This window comes from Danio rerio, chromosome 2 (genome assembly GCF_049306965.1).
Source record: "Danio rerio strain Tuebingen ecotype United States chromosome 2, GRCz12tu, whole genome shotgun sequence".
Taxonomy (NCBI): Eukaryota; Metazoa; Chordata; class Actinopteri; order Cypriniformes; family Danionidae; genus Danio; species Danio rerio.
Window position 1 is genome coordinate 25,171,662 of NC_133177.1, and position 26,679 is coordinate 25,198,340.

Genomic DNA, 26,679 nt, shown 5'->3' on the forward strand with positions numbered 1-26,679 from the left:
CATTGCAGTTGTGACACCAACATATCTGGCTTAGTTCATGCCCTGTTATGGGTTATTAACTTGGCTGAGACTTGGTCCATGATATGGTTTATGTTTGGTCCTTGTGTGGAAGCCAGACTTGGTCCAATCATGTACCATAGTTTACTGCAGCATGTTGGCCAAGCTAAAGCTGATTGTGTGGACCAGAGAAATTTTGCTATGTGGCTATAATACAGTACACCAGTTTACCTGCACAGCTTCAATAGTCATTTATTTTAACATCAAGGACTATTTCTCTAAAAGTTACACCACAAATACTCAACTCGTGTCCATGGACTGTAAAAGATATAGACGTAGTATCCATGATGTCACCCATAGGTTTTTGAAGAATGCATAAGGAGCTACAAGTGGGCGTAGCCAACTATTTTGTGTGTGCATCATCGCACAGACCAGGGGATATCAAACAAGGGCAAAGAGGCAGAGCTTGAGCCGAGCCACAGACGCCTGCTAGCATTTTGCTTAGACAGGCTTTTCTTTGGGAGAAATGCTTAATACTTCATTACCTGTGATTCGTTTGTGTTCCGACCACATGTGCCTGACTATATACTATATAAATAAAGTGTTTAGTCTTTTAAAACACTGCTGTAAAACATTTAGCCACTAAAAATCGTTCTCATGGCATTTTTCTACAGGAGAAAAAAGCAAATAATTTTTAAACACTTTAATAGTCTGTGTTAGTAAATGCAAGGCTATTTATGAAATCCAGGCATAACACTGTATGACAATGTTTCAGATGACTGTTTAATAGCCTACAACTAATAAATCTGTCAGATTCTGGAGTGCATCACAGTTCTAAAGAAAATTATAAATGATAAACGATCTTAAGTAAAACAAATACATTTATAGAGATGGTATAAGTATGTATTATTTCACTCACCGGGGAAATGGAGGCCCGTGAATGGTTTGTGAGCACAATATAGTGCACACAGTTTGTCATATCATCTGCTAATTGTAAGAAATAATTCCAAAAGGCAACTGACTGTGTAAAGCCACATAAAACAAAACTAAAATATGATGTTTATGCCGAGTTCAGCGGCTAATCGGCTGGAATCAGCTGAGAGGTGAAGTGACGGCGACCAACGTGACGTAGCTATCACTAAACTGGCCACACCCTTAATTATGCAGATTTAATATAACCTAATATAAACAAAACAGATAAGTTATAAAAAAAATGCACCCCCCTTACAGTTGTCATGAAGGGTAATATTAGCTATAAAACCCAAAATCGTTCTTTGTACCAGCCTGTAAACACCTTTTTTTTCTGCTGTAAAGTTGGCCATTTTAACAGTGGGCTCAATAGAAATGTGCTCTATTGTGGAGCCAGAACTAGTGGAACTTCAATGAATTGCAGTTTCAGTTACTTCCGTATTTGCTTCAAGAGGGAGAGCGGGAGGTTGCCACTTGCTCCTATTTGAAATGTAAAGGACTTTAATTTTTGTTCGTTATTGTTTAAGAGGTTTCTTCTTTTCTGACTGGGGTCATGTGGATTACCTTTAAGTTTAATTAAGGATTAATAGATAAACATGGATATTGGACCATCAAAAATATATGTGTTTTCTCATGTTAATTGCTTATCTAGCCTCTAATGCTGTTTTCATTTACATTCATGCATTTATGCAAGTGATGGCGGACAGCTTTATCAGTCTGTGCTAATTACATTTTTACTTTGGAAAAAGCACACAGAATAAGACCCTTTTTGAACCTAATTGTTTAACCTAATTGTTTCCAATTATGAACTGCTTTGAAACCTTGTGTTCATTTTTTAATTGTCCATATAAAATATAAATGGCTTCAAAAAACACATGTTCAAGTACAGTAGAGCTCATATTACTAATGTACACAATATCTTTTTTATGTTCATGCCAACTTGTATTGGACTTGGTGTGGATATTTATTTTGTTATTTATTCCTTCATTTTGTTTTCGGCTTAGTCCCTTTATTAATCAGGGTCACCACAGTTGAATGAACCGCCCGCCAACTTATCCATTATATATTTTACACAGTGGATGCCCTTCCAGCTGCAACCCATCACTGGGAGCTACCAATACACTCTCATTCACACATACACTACGGACAATTAAGCTTACCAAATTCACCTTTAGCGCATGTCTTTGAACCTTCTTGGCAGTGATCTCTACCCACTGCGACCTTATTTTGCTATTCTGGATGTTATTATTTAATATGAGTACACATTCAAACCCTTATGTTGCTGCTCAGTTTGACTCAGTAAAATACATTTATGACTCTTTTTCATTTAGGGTCATGAACATGTCTGTAGTTTTTGATGCTCTGAAATAATATTTAAATATATCAATATTTGTTATGTTTATGATGTTCTAGGGGTGCAGTTTCATGCTTATTGACTGCCCCACAAGCTCAAATTAAACAATGATACATCTTAAGCTTGTGTATCAGATTTTGCAATAACCTCTGAGATTATTTACATTTATAAAAAGCATCAAGGGTGTGGGTTTTTATTGGTTCAAGTATGGTCATTTTGCTGGAAGATTATGAACTTTTATTCTTGACATTGCTAGTGTCATTCTTTATTGCTTGAAATTCACAACAGCACAACATTTTTTAAATAAATCTCAAAAAATGACAAGGCTGTTTATAATATGTTTATAGTATTTATGAAAAGGGTTAAATAGTTGAAAGATACAGTATCAGTTCAGTTATTTTTATGTGTTGTTCTTTTTGTAATGTGTGAGTAGTTTTACTGGTAAAATGTTAGGGGAGATTGGGGACGAAAGTACCATTTTTCATAAAAACCTAAATTTAAAAGATAATGTTTTTAGCAGAGATACATTATTGCTGTTGTTGCTAACTCATAACAGTGCTCTATCAAAATCAGGTGTTATTTTGTATGAATGTAGAACAACTACAATATAACTTCACTTCAAACTTTGAGTTGTCTCAACAACTGTTTTTTTATTTTTCTCAGTAACAATTTTTTGTTAAGCTAACATAATTTTGTTTATTTATGCAATGTTGATTATTGTATTTTACTTATAAAGATATTCTTGTCACATCAACTGAGTTAGCATATCATCCTGTTTTTAATCATTTTGGACAGGACACATTTAAGCTTGTTTTTAATAAGACTAATATAATTATGCAAATAATACCATTGATAATAACATTTTACAAAAGCAAGTTGCATGAAAAAACTCATGCAACCCCCATGCCTTCCTTAAAAGATGAGGAAGGTATGGGGACAATGTTTTTTATATTTATGCAGTCAATAATCATTTTTGTAAAAGTTTAATCCTTTATTTTTTTTCATATGTAAAGATATTAGTGTATTTCTGTATCCTGTGTGTATTAAGCAATGTGTAAGTGTTCAAGGCGCACAACTAACTCTACACAGTCTATTTTAGCTCATCAATATAGCAACGCACCAACAATGCGCCTTATCACACCTCTTTTCTAGACCAGCACTCCAATGAGTCCACAAAATGGCACATTATTTAAACAATGTGGCACAAAATGGAAAAACTAGGGTTGCTTTGGTCTGAAAATAGCAACACATCACACCAAACACGACTTGCACTACATTTTTTGGGCAAGTAATGATACTTTTACTTGAGTATGATCTTTCAGTACTTTTTCCATCACTGATGAAAAGTGAAACACAACTTCTATTAAGAAAGAAAGAACTGCAATAATTTACTTTTTGACTGAAATTTGGAGCTAACTGCGAGACACGGTCTCGAAATCAGCTGATATTTGGCAGCTCCATCAAGAGTTGCATGCTGAATGTGCTGTTATAGCCTGGAAAATAAATATTGTTTGGGCTTCGAGAAAATCGATTTGTTACTTTTGTCCCTGCTCTCCCTGCTCTCCCTACTGTTCTTACTAGTTTTTTTCTTTTCATTGTGTGATTTGTGTTCGTTACGCATACTTCAGTTGGTAAAGTTCTTTTCCTTGCCACTGTCGCCACTGGCTTGCTTGGTTTGGGTCTTGTGGAGCTGCGCATCGATGGAATTACTCTTAAAAGTGAAATTTAAACCACACTAAACTGAACTAAACTGAACTTCAACTCTGAAATTTTTAGAACTTCTATGTTAAGCGGCTTCGACACAATCTACATTGTAAAAGTGCTATAGAAATATATATAAATTGAATTGAAATACATAAAACATAAAATGCCCCAGAAATCTAAAATATTAAAACAGTTAAGAAATGTTTTTGCGTTAATATTATAATTTAGGAGAATAAAATCCCTGCTTATGTTAGAAGTAAAACATAAAACCATCTAGTTTATTTCCTGGAACATAAAGAACTATTAGCAATAAAATGAATAGTCTGAGATATGGAGAGGCACGGCAGATACAAAAGCTGCCCTGTAGTGTCTTTGCCGTCTCCAGGACAGGAGGAATAATTTTGCAAGATAGTTAAGAAGATAACCATTTCACAGAAGCATCCTTCACAAACCATTACTGCTGACAGCCTATTACATTTCAGATTGAGGAGGTGAAATGATTAAGAACACTGTACTGTGCTGCCATGACAGCGCGCATTTTTTCATCCTAAGAGTGTAATCACTATAGTTTCAATGATGTACAATCAAACCAGATGATAATAAGCAGCAGAGACATGGAGATATTGGGTTTGGAGGGATGTTTCCATGGCAACTGAAATAATAATCCCCATGATTGATGTTTTCTTTTGCGTTCTCCCCTTTGTATGGCTGTAAGATTCAAAGCCTGTGCTGTTTTTTTCCCCTCTTTTTTTTTCTTCTCCGCAGCAGCTTCATATAGTTTATTAGTCTGTCAGAATAGTTTATGAGATGTTGTTGCAAAGGAAATAACCAAGTTCTCCTGCTTAATAACATGCCACATTTTCTGTTTACATACTCTTTGGGTATAAAACAAACATCAATGGATTCATCTTTCTCAAACACATTTTCCAGTTGCATCCTGGGTAAACAATTTTGCTGTCTATTAGCATCCAGGTCACACATAAATGTCAGCGAGATTGGGCTTTTGGGCAGAAATGAAAATAACAGTCGCAGAATGAGTTGCCACTATTTGTTCACCAACAATGTTAAAAGTGTGACACCCAATTACTCTGACAATAATTCAGCAGCCGGTTATTCTTCACCAATAAAACTCCATTCCTCTCCATAATGAAAATCTGATCAGCTTGAAATAGGGTTATGTAGTGGATGCGTGCTAGAATTAGTTATTTGTAAGTGTGCTTCTGGAACTTTGCGAGTCGTACAGTAATTAGATATGCACTTGTTGTGTGAAGTGCGAGAGCTGAGGTATAAAAGAGCAGATGCTCCTTTCAGTGTCATGACGGTATCATACTGTCATTTTTGTCTATATATTCGTTTTGTTTTAGAAGCAGGCCAATGTGAAAGACGTCTATCTCAAAATGTCTACAGATTGGGTTGGGTTTGAATTTTGTGAATGTATAATTCAACGAGCACGTGAGCATTGGACATATGCTGCTATGCGGCAATTAAAAACATAACAGGCACCATAAAGTAGCCCATATGGCACATTTCAAACCACCATTTTGGGGAGGAACAGCGAGATTTTAATAACAGATATGTTCATTCAAAAAGAAACAAGCTTTTTTTCTGTATGTTTTGACCTCCTGTCCACTCCACGCTGAGACATTTTAAGGGTTTGTTTATGACAGGAGTGAGCAAACTTTACATGTATAGTTTAGTGGAATAATACATTGTCCATATTATACATTGTGTAATATGTAAAAAAAAAAAAACATGATTTGTACATTACCAAGTGACCATGCAATTAAGCCACACTCGCATGACAATATACTTATTATTAAATACTCATTAGTCATTTAGAATAGATATTATTGTGTTTTTGAACTATACTAGTTAAGTGTATTGTACTGTTTATATATTATAATATTTGCATTACTTTCTTCATTATTGCTACTATATATTAAATATCATTGTAATAAATAATGTAGAATATGTTAGTTTTCACTACAGTAAACTGTGGTGCATTGTTGTTTAATATACTTAATTTAAAAAAATGTTGTTTATATTATTATAGTTATTGTATTACCACAGCAACTACAGAATCACCACAACATATTAATCAAAGTATTTCCTAATGTGTGGTTCAAAAACACCCTAGTATAATACTGTAAATAATTATGTTTTTTCATGGAGGTGTTTTATGATAAATCTGTATATTTCCTTCTTAAAATTTTAAGAATTTTTATTTGCATATCTAACTATGAAGTATTTTATTTGTTATGACAGATATTAGGCCCTATCATACACCCGGTGCAATGCAGTGCAAGTCGTGACGAAATTTTTGTTTGCTAGTTTCAGCTCGGCGCAAGAGTCGTTTTGACGGTTTTTCACCACGCTGTTTAAATAGCAAATGCATTTGCACTCATATGTACGGCCATAGGCGTTCTGGTCTAAAAAGGAGACGTGTTGAGGCGCATTGCTGGCACATTGCTATTTTTAAGGAACTTTAATAGACTGCACAATAGACCAGATCAAAGCTGGTCTAAAGTTCAGCACCTCGCTTAAATATTGATTAAAACACACAGGATGTACAGCAGTACGCAAATATTTTTACATATGGAAAAGAGTTAAAGGATTAAAATGTCACAAAAAATATAATTTTCTAACCTACAGAAATATAAAAACCACTGCCTTCATGCCTTCTTCATCTCGGGGGGCTTTTGTAGTTTATTCATGACAATTTGCTTTTGTTTAATGTTTTAATTAAATGTAAATGAATCTGATTTTGATCATGTAAATACTGTCACTTAACGGATAGCAGACTTTGCAGAAGACATCGGCGAGCAAATCACGGCTAAAATTAGTGTATCTACATTCTATTTTTTATGAGATTGTTTTTGTTTTTACTTTTATAAGTTCATTATAAAATGTGTAAAAGCATATTCGTTAATATAAAGCAATGTTTTCTAACTATTTTTTAAAATATTATACAATAAATTAGGGGCGAGGCAGTGGGTAGTGCTGTCGCCTCACAGCAAGAAGGTCGCTGGGTCACTGGATTGAACCTCGGCTCAGTTGGTGTTTCTGAGTGGAGTTTGCATGTTCTCCCTGCCTTCGCGTGGGTTTCCTCTGGGTGCTCCGGTTTCCCTCACAGTCTAAAGACATGCGGTACAGGTGAATTGGGTAGGATAAATTGTCCATAGTGTGTGTGTGTGTGTGTGAATGTGTGTGTGGATGATTCCCAGAGATGGGTTGTGGCTGGAAGGGCATCCGCTGCGTAAAAACTTGCTGGATAAGTTTACGGTTCATTCCGCTGTGGCGACCCCGGATTAATAAAGGGACTAAGCCGACAAGAAAATGAATGAATGAGTGAAATAAATTAGGAAATCCCTGACCTTTTATAAGAAAAGGTTTAGGCAACCCTGCTTTAGAAACAATAACAGAACTGTTTTCAAAGGTTTGCATTTTCAGACACCCAAAATGACCATACCACTTGTATGTTCTAAAAAGAAAATGGTGTCATGTAAACACCACAATAAGTATAATTGAAAAGAGCTCCAGAACATCAGAAACAGTTCTTTAGTCATTTGACTTTTACATGCTATTACCTTTCTAAAGGTGCTACAGTATTTTGTACAGTCATATTGCGTTCCTTTGGAGATGATAGACATTTGTCAAGATAGCTCTATTTGTTGTCCTGCATCAGATTTTGTTTGCAATTGCATTTAAGACAATTCATGTAATTGTGATGAATGTGAACTGGACACACCATTAAGCACTGATATAGTTTGCTAATTCCCAAGAAACTGTATAGGAATTGCTATAAAAAATAGCATCCGCTAACACTTTAAAATGATGATCCATTTTGTCTAGACAATGTTAGTTAATGTATTTACTAACATGAAATAAGTATTAACAGCACTGTAAGTTAACATTAACAATTAAATGACTTTATTTTCATTAACTAACATTAGCAAAAATGATTAAATACTGTAACAATTGTATTGTTTATAGTTGTTCATGTTAGTAAATATAACATTCGCTGATGATTTTGGCACTGTTCAGTGTTGACAAGCAACTTTTAGAAAATGTTTATTTTCTAATATGCTTTTGTGGACAGAGTGCTTTTTAAATTGAAATTTTGCTTTCAAAAGTTGTATCTCAGTGGGTTATGTGACTGACACATGAACACTAGCATGGAAAATGCATTTCCATTTTTGAGTCAAGTAATGATTTTACACACAACACCAGAGTAACGTTTTGAAGGTGCACAGATAAAAGTTGACTTTTTTCTTATGCAAATGTGCCATTTGTACACTAGGAGATCAGAATGAGATTCTTCGGTATCTACTATCAACACGCCCCCAAAAAATAACACCTATGTCTTTATATTCAATGTGCAATGCAAAAAATGCAGTGCTTCGGCTGATGTAATTTTCATGGCATATTTTCTTTGCATTGTCAATGGGGCCACAGAGTGCATTTGTGCATTCCTCAGACATGAGGCAATTGTTTTTTTCTACACTCAAGGAATGATAAAGCTCAGTTCTTTAAACATTCATGACAAAATACAAGGGAAAAAAAAGTGTTGAGACATGCATTTCTATAATGGATTTGAGAGACTATCAAAAATCTCCACCAAAAGTCTGTCATCTGGCTGTAAAAGAAAAAAAAACGTAAAGTTCATTAAAGTTACAGTAGTGCTCTGAATGTAATTCTCAAACTCTCAACTTTGTTCTTTAAGAAGGAAACTGAAACGATCTTAATGAAGACCTTATGTGCAGTACGACTAAAATAAGTCATGGTTCAGAGTTTAACTAAGATAATGTTTTAGCACCAAGACTTGGAAACCACTAAGAACAGAGTAGCTAGTCTGCTGAAATATGATTCTATGTACTTAAATATGAGATTTTACTTCATAATTATATACATACTTTTGGTGAGTGGAAAATAAAACATGTGCTGGCAAAAGTAAGCTCATCTAAACTGAAATTAGTTATGTTGCCATTATTTGTGGTTTTGGCCACACCTGTTTCTTGTTATGCTTTATTGCGTTAGTCTTCGCGCTGTTTGTTTTATGTGTTATCGCTGCATCAGTGAGCCTTTTTTTTTGTTTTAAGCATAATTGCATCTTTCATCTTAACTCACTTTGCCTCGATCTCGTTTCAGCTTATTGTTTGGTTTCACATAGTTTCCACTTAGTGGCTCAAACAAAACTCTTTTGAACTCTTTGAAACAAATCCAATAAGTGTTTTTTGCTTTTACGATCATTGTAGCAGTCACATACCTGTAAACACAACTATATTGCAAACATTCTCCACACTCCATTCTGACTCAAGAAATATGAAACCAGCTTGAATTTTACTGCATTCTGTATTTTTACACAGTGACATAACTAGCTACTGGCCTGGCATGCTTTAGAAAAGTGAAGGAAAAAGCTTTGTATTTTTGGTAAGAATTTGCTTACCAAACATACAGTAGCTAAAACAATTTTACCTGGTTAGAATCAGGTTAAGTTGCTTGCACAACGTTTGATATAAATGTTCTTTGTCTACTTGGGGGTTTAACCCTGGGTCTGTAACTAACTCTGGACTGCATGCACTTGAATAAACAGTGGAATTGGGGGTGGGGGGTGGGGGGGAACAAATGATGACGAAGAAGTTCAAAAGAGCTAAAAAAATGTTTTCCTTACATATAGTTTTAGTCTGGTTTCTACACTGAAAAAATGCTGGGTTGCACACAATGCACACAATTCTTTCATGTTGTCCCAACACAAATTGATTAAGTTAACTTAAATGTGCAGTAGGTGATTGTCTTCAGAAACATTTTTTGTTGTGCTGGTTGAAAGTCCCTTCACAGTCCAATAGTAATGAATGATTGCAGTAAATGATCTAAATGTGTTTGTATGTATTTTTATATTCTGGGTAAAGCATAAAACTAAAAAACGTTCATCCAATTAAATAGAGTCGGTCCGACATCTCCCATAATTCCGATAAGCAGGTCAGACTGTCAGCATATGTAGATTCGGACTTCTGCGCATCTGTTCACGCAGATCCGCCATTAGCGCGTGCCCGCGTGCATCACAAACGCATGCGCGCGAGCGAGCTGCGGACCGCTCGCCAATGCCGACTCGGAGCCGGAGGCGCCGAAGGACAGACGAGCTCGGGCCGATTACTGTAAAGCCAGGCGCGAGTATAATTCGCCTTTAAAGCGGTCACGAGACGGACCGGGAAAAATCAAATGCTGTGTTGAAACTTTTAAAAACCTGAATCAATATTGGAGTTACTTTAGCACGCTGGAGGAAGGAAGACACCATGGCTGAAGTATCACTGTTAGACAGGTAATGTTGTTTTAAAACTTAGTCAGGCTAAGCTTATGTTAGATTGTGTTGTTATGAATGCCTTATATGCACAGACGTGTTGTTCTATGGAAGCATACGAGTAGCATAATTCAATTCAAAATGTAATATGCAAAATGGCAATGCAATATGTTAAATGGCAATGTATTTCTGTATTTGAATTTGCATTTTCCAAGACATATGAGCAATGTTTGGTGCAGAATGAAAATGTAAATTAAATTACATTGTTTGCATTTCTCATTTCAAACACTGTTTTAATATGTAAATTGTATCCACATTTTAAAGCTTTATAAGTAGCAAAATTAAATTGAAAATGCTATACACAAACTTAATTTGATGTGGTAAAGTACAAGCAGAAACTGTAGCAAAATGATAATTTAAATGTTATTTATCCTAAATGCATTTACGCTCGCGTCTAGGAAACGCAGGATTACATTTTCAGCATAACAGCATGGGATGTGTGTAGCAAAATTAATTTTGAAATGTAATACGCAAAACGATAATGCAGTATGTAAAAGGCAGTGTATTTCTGCATTTCAGTTAGCATTTTCCAAGACATATGTGCAATGTTTGCTGCAGAATGAAAATGAAAATGAAAAAAAAACATAATGCATTTTCATTTAACACATCGCGACGAATGAAAGCCAATTTGAAATTGAAAATGCATTCTGGCCTGGCCACGCCCACAGACGGCCACCGTTGCTGCAAGGCGGGTTTTAGGTTATGTCGTCACAACTGCCGCGAGGACTATTAAGGACATTTGGCAGCATAAACATGGCGAAGTCTGTTCCTCAGCAGCTTCGTGAAGCTGCACGAGCCCTCGAGCTTGAACTGGGAAATAGTTTAGAAAACCAATCACCTCCTAGCTCAGTAAACTTGGCTTAAGGTTTGATATTCGCGCACGCAGTTTTAGGGATCATCTGCAAATTACATCGACAGAACCTAAAGGGGCTTTAGCTGATGTGTACTGTATGCTTATGACAAGAGCTATTGCCTATTTCTGCATTGTATGTACCATATAGTTAGAGGTATAGTAGCATTGCTACCTGTATTAAATCAGTCTGGCCTCTAACCATTTATTGGAATCTCCTCAATTTTTTTCTGCTTTGCGTTACTGTGCGTTTTGGTTCTGTTGATGTAAATCGCAGATGATCCCTAAAACTGCGTGCGCGAATATCAAACCTAAGGCCAACTTTACTGAGCTAGAAAGTGATTGCTTTTCTAAAGTATTTCCCAGTTCACGCTCGAGGGCTCGTGCAGCTTCACGAAGCCGCTGAGGAACAGACTTCGCCATGTTTATGTTGCCAAATGTCCTTAATAGTCCTCGCGGCAGCTGTGACGACATAACCTAAAACCCGCCTTGCAGCAACGGTGGCCGTCTGTGGGCGTGGCCAGGCCAGAATGCATTTTCAATTTCAAATTGGCTTTCATTCGTCGCGATGTGTTAAATGAAAATGCTTTATGTTTTTTTTATTTTTCATTTTCATTCTGCAGCAAACATTGCACATATGTCTTGGAAAATGCTAACTGAAATGCAGAAATACACTGCCTTTTACATATTGCATTATCGTTTTGCATTTTACATTTCAAAATTAATTTTGCTACACACATCCCATGCTGTTATGCTGAAAATGTAATCCTGCGTTTCCTAGACGCGAGCGTAAATGCATTTAGGACAAATAACATTTAAATTATCATTTTGCTACAGTTTCTGCTTGTACTTTATTCACATCAAATTAAGTTTGTGTATAGCATTTTCAATTTAATTTTGCTACTTATAAAGCTTTAAAATGTGGATACAATTTACATATTAAAACAGTGTTTGAAATGAGAAATGCAAACAATGTAAATTAATTTACATTTTCATTCTGCACCAAACATTACTCATATGTCTTGGAAAATGCAAATTCAAATACAGAAATACATTGCCATTTAACATATTGCATTGCCATTTTGCATATTACATTTTGAATTGAATTATGCTACTCATATGCTTCCATATTGTTCAGCCACTACAATCTCCTGGTGAAAGATTGATGTGATTATTTTCAGTTTCATAAGGTCCTTTGACAGCATCTATAATGTAGATTTATATTTAGTTAAACAACAAAACATCAGTAAATAGCGCTATTCTGCCTAACTGCTTTATTGAGCTGAAGTGGGTTTTATATTCACAGTAAGTCAATTTTGAACAATGACAGCCTTCCTATACTGTTGACCGCTACTCTGAATATTCGCTCTGAAATAGCATGTAAGTGTGGCTAAGTAATAAATGTAATTCCTGGCATCAATGGCACTAACTAACAGGCGAATGACATGAACTAGTGGGTTGTCTGTCTGCTGTGATTTCAGGGGGTGTGGCTTTGAATCACAGTCCCTCCCTGCCGTCCAAAGATAATATGCTAAGCGGTTAGCATTTTAGCAGATCACCTACTGCACCTTTAATCCTTTTGATACGATCAAAGTGGATTGAACATAAAACAATTAAGTTGTCCCAAAAATAATTGTGTTGATTCAACTCATTTTAAATAGTTTGAACAAGAACAAAATGATTTTTTAAGTATAGTTCAAATATCTAAATATTCCTAAGTCAGCAAGGATTTTCTAGAAAAGAAAAAAAAATTGTCTTGTTTTAAGAAATAACATGTCAAAATAGGCCGACTTAGTGGCATAGTACGGTAGTGCCGTTCGCGTGGGTTTCCTCCGGGTGGTCTGGTTTCCCCCACAGTCCAAAGACATGCAGTACAGGTAAAATGTGAGTGTGAGTGTGTGTGTGAATGTGTGTGTATAGATGTTTCTCAGAGATGGATTACAGCTGCAAGGGCATCCGCTGCGTGAAACGTGCTGGATAAGTTGGCGGTTCATTCCACTGTGGTGACCCCGGATTAATAAAGGGACTAAGCTGAAAAGAAAATGACTTATGAATGAATATGTCAAAATAGCTTTAAAATTAGATTTTGTCCTTAAAATAAGCAAAATAACCAACTAAAGGGGTAAGTACGCATGGGCCAATATAAGATCCTGACAGTATGTTAACGTTGGATAAAAATATGGTATCACGGTATTGTGATTTTTGCTCTAAAATAAGTTATTTTAAATGTCTGGGTAAAAAACAACAACTCCAAAATGTGTAAGAACTCTAAAAGTCTGCATATTGTGCTGTAACAATTCTGCATTTTGGGCAGCACAGTGGCGGAATTGGTAGCACAAACGGCTCATAACAAGAAGATTGCTGGTTTGAGTCCCGGCTGGGTCAGTTGGCATTTCTGTGTGGAGTTTACATGATCATGTGGGTTTCCTCCGGGTGCTCCATGTTTCCCCCACAAGTCCAAAGACATGTGGTATAGGTGAATTGGGCTAAATTGAGTATAAGCTAAATTATCTGTAATGTATGTTTGTGAATGAGTGTGTATGGGTATTTCCCAGTGATGGGTTGCAGCTGGAAGGGCATTTCTGATGCTTAAAACATATGCTGGGTAAGTTGGCGGTTCATTCCACTGTTAACACCCCAGTTAAATAAAGGGACTAAGCCGAAAAGAAAATGAATGAATGAATAATTCTGCATTTTGATTGGTAATGCTGGTCAAATGTGAGTTCATGAAAACATGTACAATGCAGCACGCAGTATTTAAGAGGATGCTTACTTGATTTTAAAATGTAACTAATGTGCGATTATACAATAAGTAACTTGCACAAAATGTTTGGTCTTTTAAAAAAACAAAACTCTATATTTCGGACCCCAAAATGCTTCTGTGGTCATGGCCAAAGCCAAGGTATGAAAACAAGTGAGAAATTAAAAATGAATATGAAAATGAATGATGAGTGGTAACTTATACTTTGCAGAGTGTTACTTCAACTGTAAATGGTTAGCTTAACTTAATGAAACAGCATGGCCTATGTCCTGGCCAGTGTTTTAATTTCTGTTGTTCTACAGGTGTGTTGCACAAAGATTATTATGTTATTGAAAGCATTTGACACAGTTTAATACAGATATCATTGCATTTGTATTATTGAATGTGGTCTACTCTCCTCTTCTTTTGTACAGCCTCTCAGTGTTGCCAGATATTGTTAGCACACAAATAAAACCATCCAACCTGAAAAAAATAACAACCAAAATAAGAGCTGCTGTGAGTCAGGGATGTGAATTTATTCAGAGACATAATTTTTCATTCTCAGAACTTAATGTTTTTTTTAACATGAAAGTTTTACAGAGGTCCAAACCTCTGTGACCTCATATGGGCCAGGTTGTGATCTAAATGAATGAAACATATAGAAAGTTTAACATTTTAGTTGAAATTTGTTTGAATTTTTAATGAATGGACTTTCCATTTATTGTCCATTTTTTGACTGCAATTGTCCATGAACCTGGATTTTTCTCCATAGTCAAGAAATGTCACATCTAGCTGACCACAGTAGTAAAGCTCATGTGACCCAGATATTCTAGTCACTTTTAACAGCATCATTCGTGACCACCCAGCTTGTCTTTGGCCTACAGGCAGGTCTTGTTATGGCGAGAGATTGGCTTCTGGAGCCCTGGGCTAAATTCAACAGATTCTCCAGTTCAACTTCAGAGGTCATTAAGTCAATGAGCTGTATGGCTTGATGGCTCCAGGTATTGGTTACAGATGTTACGTGTTACTTTTACTTAGGCTACATTGACACAAAGCCAGAGCTTACCCTACTAACTAAATCATAAATTATAGGAGCCAGACCTGTATGTGGCGCTGTAGTTCTTACATAGAGATACACAAAAAAAAAAGAAAAGAGGACTTGGAGCAAGATCATAAACTTTGTGCGCTGTATACAAACCAACAAGTGAACATGGCGAATGCTGTTGGTAAAGCAATTAAGCTCACTAGCTTCTTAGCAGATTCAGTGTTCTGGATGTGACGTGCAGTTTTACAGAGAATGTGCAGTATATATTAACAGTTTATTGAACCATCTGTTTATATTTTCCAAAACTGCTAACCACAGAGTTAAGTGATCAGACAAATATCAACCTGTAAACGAGATTTAAGGCGGCATTGTGGCTCAATGGTTAGCACTGTCACCTCACAGCAAGGTCGCTGGTTCCAGCCATGACTGGGTCAGTTGCTGTTTCTGTGTAGAGTTTGCATGTTCTCCCTGTGTTTGCATAGGTTTCTTCTGTGTGTTTTGGTTTCCCCCGCTGTCCAAAGTGGTACAGGTGAATTGAATAAAGTAAATTGGCCGTAGTGTAGAGCTGAAGATCTTTACCCGAACCCGACGGGACCTGGCGGGACCCGACGAGTTCGGGTGGGTTCTGGTTTGATTTCTATCATTTTAGACGGGGTCGGGCCGGGCTTGACTTGCGCAGGTAAATTAATAGTCATGTGATGCATTTCGATTAGCGCGAGAAAGTAATCAGAACGTTTGTAACATTAAAATCCATCCCTGCAAAGGTGAAACAAATGATGACGGAGAAGTTCAAAAGAGCTAATTTTGACTGCGGACAAGTCAGTCACCAGTTCAGAAGGAACGGTCATTCTAGCCACCAAGGTATTTCGGCGGTCACTCATACACTGCGTATTACTGTTGAACGCTAAACAACAAGCTGACAGGTAAAAAGATGAGGTCACTCGCTACATTGAAACAGCTGTCATGGAAAATTAAATGGATGTTCCTGGCTGGTAGAAGATGAACAAACAATCCTACCCAAAATTTGCAATAATAGCCAGATCAGAACTATGCATCTCGGCCTGTAGCAGCAATGAAAGGTTCGGTGCTGCTGGATGCGCCATCCTGAGCGCAGGACTGCGCTGAAGCCAGTGCATTCAATAGGCTAATGTTCCTCCACAAAAGGAGGAATTAGCCATATCTTGGTGAGTAATGGGTTTTTAAAGTATAAATAAATATTAATTAAAGATCATTATGTAGACAGAGTATATAGACTAATGTAGGCATTAGGCAATTATTTTATTATTCAGCTTCACCGTCGCCTTAATGCCAGGTTGTGAAGAGAATTGGCGAAACAAATATTGCACAGCCTTTATCTTAATTTCGTTATTGCCAAATACCCGTCATAATTTTGCATTTATTTTTATTTAATTTGTTTAGAAATTCTTCTTTTCATTGGTGCGTTGGCCAATTTAAAGGCTAAGTGTATGTACCCAGGTCTATTTAGAGTGCTGAAATGTTACGATGTTACAGAGGACTTATTTTATTTCTTTGTTAAAATTTCCAAGTAGCCTATAGCCTATGTTTGTTACGAATAAATTTTGTTAAACATATAAGTGACTTGCTCTTGAAAAAAAGGCAAAAGAGCTTTGTGCATGTGCACACTTAAATAATGTCAGGCTATAAACGTGTACGGGCTTTATAAAGCTGTCAATCAAAATGTACCTGTTGGGCTCTGGCTGAATTCTGTCGGGCTCAGGCCCCATCGGGCCTAATTTTTATGGCCCAATTACAGCTCTACCGTAGTGTATGTGTGTGAATGCGAGAGTGTATAGGTGTTTACCGGTGCTGGGTTGCGGCTGTAAGGGCATCTGCTGCATAAAACATATGCTGGAAAGGATGGCGGTTCATTCTGCTGTGGTGATCCCTGATAAAAAAAGGTATTACGTCAAAGGGAAAATTAATTATTAAATGAAACGGATTTTATTTTTTAAATAAGAGGACTAGCATGCGTTATGGATGTGACCATACACAGTATGCAAATTTACATTATGCAACATACTTTGTCAAAATTCTGTGAACTTAACTGCACAATACAAAAAAAAAAATACCAATCAAATTGATAAGAGTAGGCTCTATATGGAACAACAATATCCACTTTATCAATATGACATCTCTCCATCACGTACGTGACAAATGTGAAAATCAAATAAGAAAAGTTTGAAAATCTTGACAGAGACATCTTGATACATTTATGGTACTGTAAAATACAAGCCTACAAACAACTTAGAAAGGGGTGAAAAATGTAAATTGGTGAATTTTTGGTGATAATTTTTATTTTTTTACAATATCAAGGTTGGCATTTGCATGGAATTGCTCTGCAGCACAAACACACACAGACACACATATGTGTTCTGTCATTGTTGCCGCTAGCTGGGTTTCCATCTTAACACGAAGCAAATCTTTTCAAAGTTTGCAAGAAATGGAAAAAAAATCACACATGCATATTAGGAGTGTTTCCATCAAGTTTCTGACTATAGTAGTGGTAACCTAACCAACAGTAAACAAGGAAAGCATAATGGAAACTAAAAAACCAGGTAAATCCCCCTATTGGGACAGAACAGTGTAATTAGTTGAAAATGAAGATGCCATTTGAAATTACCAAACATAAAACACATTAAACAGACCTAAAATTAAAAATATATAAATCTGTCAAGTAAGTAGCAGTTCATTCCACTGTGATAAACCAGGAAAAAAGCAGAAGGAAAGTAAATTAATGAAATCTGTTGTGCATTAATCAATAACATTTAAACTGACATTAATTCAATTTTAAAAATCTGTTGTCATTTCAGACACTTTTAGAAGCTGCCATTCATTCATTTTCACCATACTTAAGGTCTTGGTCCAGTGTTAATCCTCATAGCTTCCACGTGGGATAAAATAACACCGTCTTAACTCTGTCTTTCGAGAAATGGAGTTGCAGTTTAATGTATAGTAAATCGGACTCATTCAAACAAACATTATGAATGCATGTTACACTTCCGACTGCACATCGTGTTTTCTTTTTCTTATAATGCACAGAGTTTTGAGGTAAGGAACATTTTCATTTGCCATTCACTGACAGTCGGACAGGCTCATCCAGTCTTAACTCCGTCTTTTAAAAACGAAATCGAAAGCGCAATATGTCTCTTCATAGAAGCCGGTGTATCAGCGCGCTGCCACTTTGAAAACATATGATTCGATTCGTGCTTCTTATTGGTTCTCGGGATATAGAAGCTTTTGCTGTCAAAGGCAAGCAGCATTTAGCGGCTTTTGCCAATAAACTGTTATTTCTGAATGCGCTAACGCTGAGATTTTGATGATTTGGAGCAAATCCATTTGTTGATGGTGTTCCACGTGCCTAAAGTATTCACTCAATACAATTATCTCATTTTTGGCGGAAGTGGCATTTATCGGCTTTTGAATCTGAATTCTTCATATATTTCACATTCTGAATTGTATTTCTGTGCACTGTGATTGGAATTACTTTACTTTGCTACCCACTGCGCCACCGACCATGACACCCCATATTTAGTTATACATTTTGCAATCAGCCAGTGTAGTTTAATAAAGACAATCTATTCAAAGGTGGTTATATAGCTTTATATCTAGGATGGAAGCCCCTGATGTTTATATATAAACCATGGGAGTAGGAATATTTATACATTTAATTTTTCATCAAAGATGCCTCTAATACAAGCATTACTAAGAATACTAATTAAATGATGATTTTATTCAAATAAACTACAAGCTTTAATAAAATGCAAAAATATTTATTTTATGGAAGTACTAGAAAGTAAACCCATTAATTACTATACACTGGGAAAAATTAGCTCATTGCAAATTGTTGCTGCATTTAGACAAATAAAGCTGAACATTACTGAATTTAGTATGTTTGTTTAAATTCAGCCCACATAAATTGTTTGCAACCACTTAACTTAAAAATAAATTAAATCGAATGAATCATTTTTTCAGTGTATATCAGCTTATATTTAACACATGAACTGTATTGTAAACACGAGATTTCAACAATTAACCTCAAAAACCCAAATCTTACAAATATTAATATTCTACTGAAATACCCCATTTCACCCCATATTTGGATTTCATAAAATGGTGCTTTCTGTCAGTCATTGCGTTATTTTATGACCAGATGGATGTGTGTGAATGGCAACATAATCAAGTACACTTATTTATTTAATTGTCGTCTCCATGGTCACATCATTCGTTATCAAAGCTTGCTGGATCTAATTACTAAAAGGATTTTACCTTATTTGGAAATGCTTTTATTTGTTCTATTGCAGATATTGCTGATGAGTTGAGATTAGAAGACTGTATTGTAGGTCTTTTTTAATAACATTTGCCCTATACTAAAACAAAATGACCTCAGATGACTGCCATCTAACATGTATGTAGTAGTAGTATGAATGATCTCACGCTGAAGGTAATTCTAACTGGAGCCATCTGTGTTGTTCATATACATATCTGTAAAACATAAACAGTGAATAATGACACAAGCTCTAACATATGCAGTACAGGCAAAACATTTCAAACTAAACATTTCTTTCTTAAGCTGACAACATCTATTGGTTAAAAAAATAATCTGTTGACATCACCTCTCATGAAGAAGGTTTTCAAAAAATCCTTTGTCCATTTTTCCATGTTTGTCAATAGGAATTGTAAAATGTAAAATGTCAACTCTTTCAAAGGTCCCATGAAATTAAAATAACGTTTATTTATTTTTATTTATTCATTATTATTCAGTATTCTTAGTTTTTAAGATATCTCTTAAGCTTATTTGCCCCAAAACAATTCACATTTAAAAGATATAAAACTGATATAAGCACATAAAGCTTGTAGTTTGTCACTTCCGCCTAAATGGATCAACTATTTTAATTACGTTACCTCATACTACAATTTCTCATCCAATAGTAGTCAAATGCTCTCTGGTATTTGACATGCCATGCCCCCTTCAAGACAATTCTCATTTGCTTTTAATTTGATGCGCTTGAGCTCAACCACTCTTACCGGCAAAGCTATGATAAAACAAAATGGTATTGACTGTTTTTAAAAAGGTGGAGAAGTTCACCATGTCCCACCCTCTCTTCGTGTTACGGTTGAGATTATGTCAAACATCAAATTAAAATGCACATTTCAAAGCACTTTACAGGACCTTTAAAATATTGTAGTCGGAACCAATGATATTATTAAACGCAGTTTAATTTCAGCTTAGGCAGGCAGTGGTCAAAAAGGAGCAAACTGAAGCATACAGGTTATGCAAAAGAACAGTCGAGATCACAGGCGAAGAGATCAGTACAAGTAACAGACAACATAAAAGCAATAAGCAAGGCAAGGGTCAGGAAACACGGCAAGACAATGGAGTGGAATGGAATAACGCTTCGTAAAGTTAGAGGTGAACAAGACTCAGCAAAGTCTGTGTATGTGTGCTGTTTAAATGGTCCATCTGATCTGTTCATCATGAGCTTCCAGTTGTGTGAGTGCAATCAGGAACAGAACTGAAACTGGTGTGTTTGGGATGGGATTTGTAGTTCTTATCAGTGGCATGTGTGTAGTTCGCTTGCAATCTGCACAGACTAGATTGCTGGTTTTTGTGACAATAATAAGTAAACCAATGATAATTAAAAAGTAGGTTTTTAAAGGGGCGTTTCACATAAAAATGAAAACTTAGTCACCCTGTTCATTCATTCATTTTCTTATCAGGCTTAGTCCCTTTATTAATCCAGGGTCGCCAAAACGGAATAAACCGCCAGCTTATCCAGCAAGGTTTTTTTAAACGCAGCGGATGCCCTTCCAGCCGCAATCCACCTCTGGGAAACATCCACACACACATTCACACACACACTCATACACTACGGACAATTTAGCCTACCAATTCACCTGTACCGCATGTCTTTATACTGTGGGGGAAACCGGAGCACCCGGAGGAAACCCACGCGAAGGCAGGGAGAATATGCAAACTCCAAACAGAAACGCCAACTGAGCCGAGGTTCAAACCAGCGACCTTCTTGCTGTGAGGCGACAGCAAAACCTACTGCGCCACTGCCTCGCCTAGTCACCCTGTTCTCACACTACTATATTCTAATGTTTCATATAAAAAGAAGAATTAATGGCAGAACATGCAAAACAAATCACAGAATGATGCACAGTGATGCATGCCATATTTTCAGAATGTTCTGGCATACATTAGGGTTTGGTGGGAAAACATAGTGAAGTTTAATGTATTATTTAACAAAATCTGACCTTGACTGTTTGCATGACTGCGCATTTATGAGACTATTAACCTGGACGTTCACTCCAGCTCAACCAAAAGATCAAGATAAACAGAAATCTGACTTAAAATACAATCTTTTCTGAAGAAAATAGATCTATTCATTTCAACAGTGCTCATCTGTCAACTGTCATTCTGACTGTCATCTGACAACCCGAGATATTTAGCAAGCGAACTGCAAGTACTCTTTTATGAGTTGTGTTTCACGGTATTAATCTTGTTTGAGTGAACTGCAGTGCTAATAGAGTTCCATGAACACAAACTAGTGCATGAAAAAGCAGTCATACATACATTTTACATTTAAGCTTGTTTTTCCACCAAACCCTGTTAAATACCGCCAGGACATCGAATATATGGCATAAGGTCTCATTTATATTTGCTTCTCAAAAATAAATAAATAAATAAATAAATAAATATATATATATATATATATATATATATATATATATATATATTTATATATATATATATATATATATATATATATATATATATATAATCGGCAGTGTGAATACTCTTTAATAATAATAGCAATTATAACTTGTAATTTGTGTTTTTTTTTTGTTTGTTTCCTCTTTTAAATTTGTGTTATATGACCTTGACCTCTACTCTGACAGCTTTTAATTCTGAAGATTAACAGAGTTACATTTTTCGACATTTAAAACAAATAGTAATTTCAAACAATATATTGTTGGTTTTAACTTGTTACAATGACTGTTAATGAGCTGCTACTTTTTTGTTGTTGCGCAAGTCGATCTATCTTTAGGAATGCCTGCTTTTCATTAAACTGGACATCTGTCGTGCACTCGAATGCCAGTGAGTTTCTGTAAGGGTCATTTTAAAAAAAAATTAACTAACTAACTAACTAACTAACTAACTAACTAAAAAGGCAGCACTTCATTTGAAACACAGGAGCACACATAATTTTCATTGATTCTTAGCTTCATGTATTATCTGAAATTGAAAACAGTTTGTTTATGTTATGTTATGTTTTTTTCACAAAAGTGTTATGACGCGTTTAGCAGTCATCGACATCTTAGAAGCTTTTCATATTGAGATATTTTTAAATAAGTATCTGTACATTTATATGTATATATGTATGTTCTATTAAATGACATGATCAAATTTGCATCAAGGTGTTTGCAATGCAACATCAGCAAAATTAAAGTTTCTTTTCTGGCTGCCATTATCAGTCTCACACTATTTTTCCTTTTTCTGAATGTTTTGATAACACTATGGTTGAGGTTTTTTATTATAATGTAAACAAGATTGTAAAAAATGGTTGTGCTAAATTTAGTGTTCTTAGCAACTAAGTTAGTAAACTTAAGTAAAAATAACTTCTGCTGCTGAGAAACTCAGAAATGTGTTAAAGGTTCATTAGGAAAGGACAAAATTTGGATGTTTTTAAAACAATATCAATCACTGACAAAATCACCTTTCAAATTAAGTTCTCAGCAATGCATATTAGGTGACATGGAGGCTCAGTGGTTAGCACTGTTACCTCACAGCAAGAAGATTGCTGGTTCAAGTCTTGGCTGGTTTAGTTGGCATTTCTGTGTGGAGTTTGCATGTTCTCCCCATGTTTGCGTGGGTTTACTCTCGGTGCTTAGGTCATTCCCATAGTCCAAAGACATACGCTATAGGTGAATTCAATAAACTTAATTGACCGTATGAGTCTGTGAGAATATATGAATGTTTCAGTACTGGGTTGCAGCTGGAAGGGCATTTGCTCTGTAAAAGATATGTTGGATAAGTTGGCGGTTCATTCCGATGTGGCGACCCCTGATATATAAAGGGACTAAGCTGAAGTAAAACAAATAAATGAATGAATATTATTTGTCAAAAATGTAATTTTGATATATTTACAAGTAGGAAGTTTACACACTCTCTTTATGGAACATGATATTTATTTATTATTCTAATAATGTTTGGCATTAAAATAAAAATTTATTACTTTGTCTTATACAGTGTAATTTTGTATATTGCCAAAACATTTGTGCAACGTGTGCAATCAATTGAGATTACAGTTAATGAGTGTTGAAGTTTTATACTACACTCTCAGAAAAAAAAGGCACACGGTGGTACAAATAATGTTCCTTAAGAAGCAGTTTTCTACCTTTGTAAAAGTTTTACCTTATATGGTACAGAAAAGACCTTTCTTGATACTTTTCTGTACCTTTTATGGTACAATTAAAATGAAGGTACACAATTGTTCTCATAAAAAGGGTACTTAAGTGTTGGACAAATTCTTTATTACAATATCTGTGAAAATAAATATTACTGGAAAGGCAAAGTGGATTTATGAATAATTTCCATATTAAAACATAAATCATAATTTAAAAGCATATGTTTCAATAAATGCATAAACATTCATTATTAAGTTCTATAATACAAAACAACTGGTAAAGCATAAAACTATAGTAAACTAAGCATTTGAGGCATTTTTAATAGACATTTGGTAAACATTGTCTGATACATACAGTTTTATTAATGATATCTGCACATTTTGGCATTTGCTTTTCACTACGCACATGAGCTGGCAAAAACCTTGTATGTGCAAAATGTTCCTGCAAACATTTTAGTATTGTAAAATGAATCAAACATTTTGCATATCTCGTAACAACACTTTTGCACAATTCTATTTCTATTTTAAAATTAAGTAAATTAAAAGAACTTTTTAAGAGATTACAAAGGTATTGTGTGAAAGTGGAGAAACATTTACTGCTGTAACATTTTTTTGAAAACTGTTGTGAAATGTTTAGTAAAAAGAGATTTTTTTTATTTAAGTTGAGGTATTTTATGTTTTATTGTAAATGAAACGGTGTATATACATAAAAATGAACCTTTTTAAAAAAAAAAAACATTGTTTAAAAATGTATTTGATGTTTTATATTTACAGAAAATAAATTTACGCATTTTGGATATACAGTAGCAAAATGCCTTTAAATCGTATTTGAAGGCACTCATTTGACACTGTTAAGGTACAAAGTGTCTTGTCACTGTAGTGGTACCTTCATGGATCAGATTTGTACCTTTGATGAAGGCACAATATTGTATCTGCAGGTTTTAAAAACCAAAGGTACATTTGGGTTTCTCATGGTACAAATCATGTCCTTAAAGGTACAAACTGCACAGGTACAAATCTGTTTCTTGGTCTTAAGGTCAAATTCTTTTCCATAAAAAGGTAATGCCCTAGTGACAAGGGTTTGTTTGTACCTTCTTTGGTACCACATTGTACTTTTTTTTTCTAAGAGTGTACAGTTATTAGGTCTCATTTGTGGAGGCTAACTCTGTTTAAACACAAGACTTTTCCTGTCAAATTAAACAATAAAACCCTCCCCTCATCCCACAAGCCATATAACCTTCAAAAATACATCTTAGCTTATATAACAATGGATACATTCATCTTGAGATGACACAAATCAATGTGTTACCACGTGTTATAACAGAATGCTGAAATCTGTTTTAAAATCTCCTCACCGAAAAGGAAAAAGGCCTTTTCTGGATGAATTTTCACATTTATACAGAGCTGTGTGCAGAAGAGGAGAGAGCAGGAATGTGTTTGGTCTGAGACTGTGAATGATGAAGAGAAGATGCCAGAGAGAATCTATTTTCCATGAGTCCCTGTGACATTATTTAATTTAATGATGATGTGCCCGCTTTAAGAGGCTGAATCAATCTCATTGTGTCATTGTGTTAGAGCGCTCAAGCGTTGAGTGTGTGTGTGTGTGTGTGTGTGTGTGTAGCATGTTCATTTATTTGTGTCTACATGTGTGTAGTACAATGATTTCACTCAGCGTGTATGGCGTATGAGCTACGGTCTGAATTTTGTGGTGTTTGTATTTGTGTGTAGCATGTTTTGTGTGTATACATATGTGCAGTACAATTATTTAGCTCAGTGTTTGCTGTTTGAACTGCGGTCTGATATTTTTGGTGCGCGTGTGTGTTTGTGACAATGGGGTCAAATCAGTGTGTAGAGACTGGAATGAAACCCAGTGGAACAAACTGCTGATGAGGGTTCGCGTTTCCCTTCCCCCTCGCCATATAACTCAAACACTGGCCATAATACATCAATACTGAACCCACACACCTCATGCATACTTTCATTGTCTTTTCATTGCCAGATATCTTTAGAATAGAAGATAAATCACATGCAGGAATTCCAAATTAGCTTGGTTGTGTCGACATATTCGGGGCTTTTATGAATATACGTATGAATAAGGAACTGCCGGGGAGAGCGATGGCTGATAATGTGCACTCTCTAATAAGAACTAATGAACCAGTGACAAACTTCAGCTCTAGTTAGAGAGCGCAGGGGGGCTCTGATGTTGCTGTATGTTAAAAACAGAAGCTCCTTTATACCTATATACTGTATATAATGATGGCTCGTTCTGAGTGCTGTATGTCTGTGGTTATATTACAGCAATTATTCAAATTTAAATTGATTTCACTGTTGTATGCCAGCAAATATATGATATAAATACAATACTAATGTAAAATAAATATGCAAATTGTATGTATATAAATATGCATACTTTTACAGTGTATATCTTGGGTTTTTTTAATACAAAAATGGGACATGGGTTAAAAATAGGTTGTAGTAATGTTTTTAAAAAATATTACACATATACTCATACACTACGGTCAATTTTAAGCATACCCAATTCATCTGTACAACATGTCTTTGGACTTGTGGGGGAAACCGGAGCACCCGGAGGAAACCCCTGGGGACAACATGCCACCCATTATTATTTTATATTATTATTTTATATTATTATATTATTCATTCATTCATTTTCTTGTCGGCTTAGCCCCTTTATTAATCTGGGGTCGCCACAGCAGAATGAACCGCCAATTTATCCAGCAAGTTTTTACGCAGCGGATGCCCTTCCAGCCGCAACCCATCTCTGGGAAACATCCACACACATACACAAACACTCATACACTACGGACAATTTAGCCTACCCAATTCACCTGTACCACATGTCTTTGGACTGTGGGGGGAAACCGGAGCACCCGGAGGAATCCCACGCGAACGCAGGGAGAACATGCAAACTCCACAGAGAAACGCCAACTGACCCAGCTGAGGCTCGAACCAGCGACGTTTTTGCTGTGAGGCAACAGCACTACCTACTGTGCCAATGCCTCGCCCTTGTTTCCATTTAGTGCAAAATAAATGATTTTTTTTTTTATTATGACATTTACCTTCATAATTTTTGGTCTAATCTCTACTTTCTAAGTTTTGAAAAATAAAGCACATCAAATTTTTCAAGTGGCGCAGGGGGTTGTACGTTTACCTCACAGCACCCAAAAAGTTTGTATTCGACCCGCCAGTAAATCCATAGAAGACGAAGT

General features: G+C 35.7%; 1 protein-coding gene across 8 annotated transcripts in view; it reads left to right on the forward strand.

Annotated features, from left to right (window-relative positions):
* tox (thymocyte selection-associated high mobility group box) overlaps positions 1–26,679 on the forward strand; it is a 222,955-nt gene that overhangs the window by 59,111 nt on the left and 137,165 nt on the right. For 2 of the 8 annotated variants that reach the window (XM_073920257.1, XM_073920276.1), the window contains exon 1: positions 10,048–10,343. The exons of the other annotated variants lie outside the window; for them this stretch is intronic. The gene's annotated coding sequence lies outside the window, so the exon portion shown is untranslated. Of the gene's footprint in view, positions 1–10,047; positions 10,344–26,679 lie in introns of those variants that run through there. 8 annotated transcript variants of the gene reach the window in all.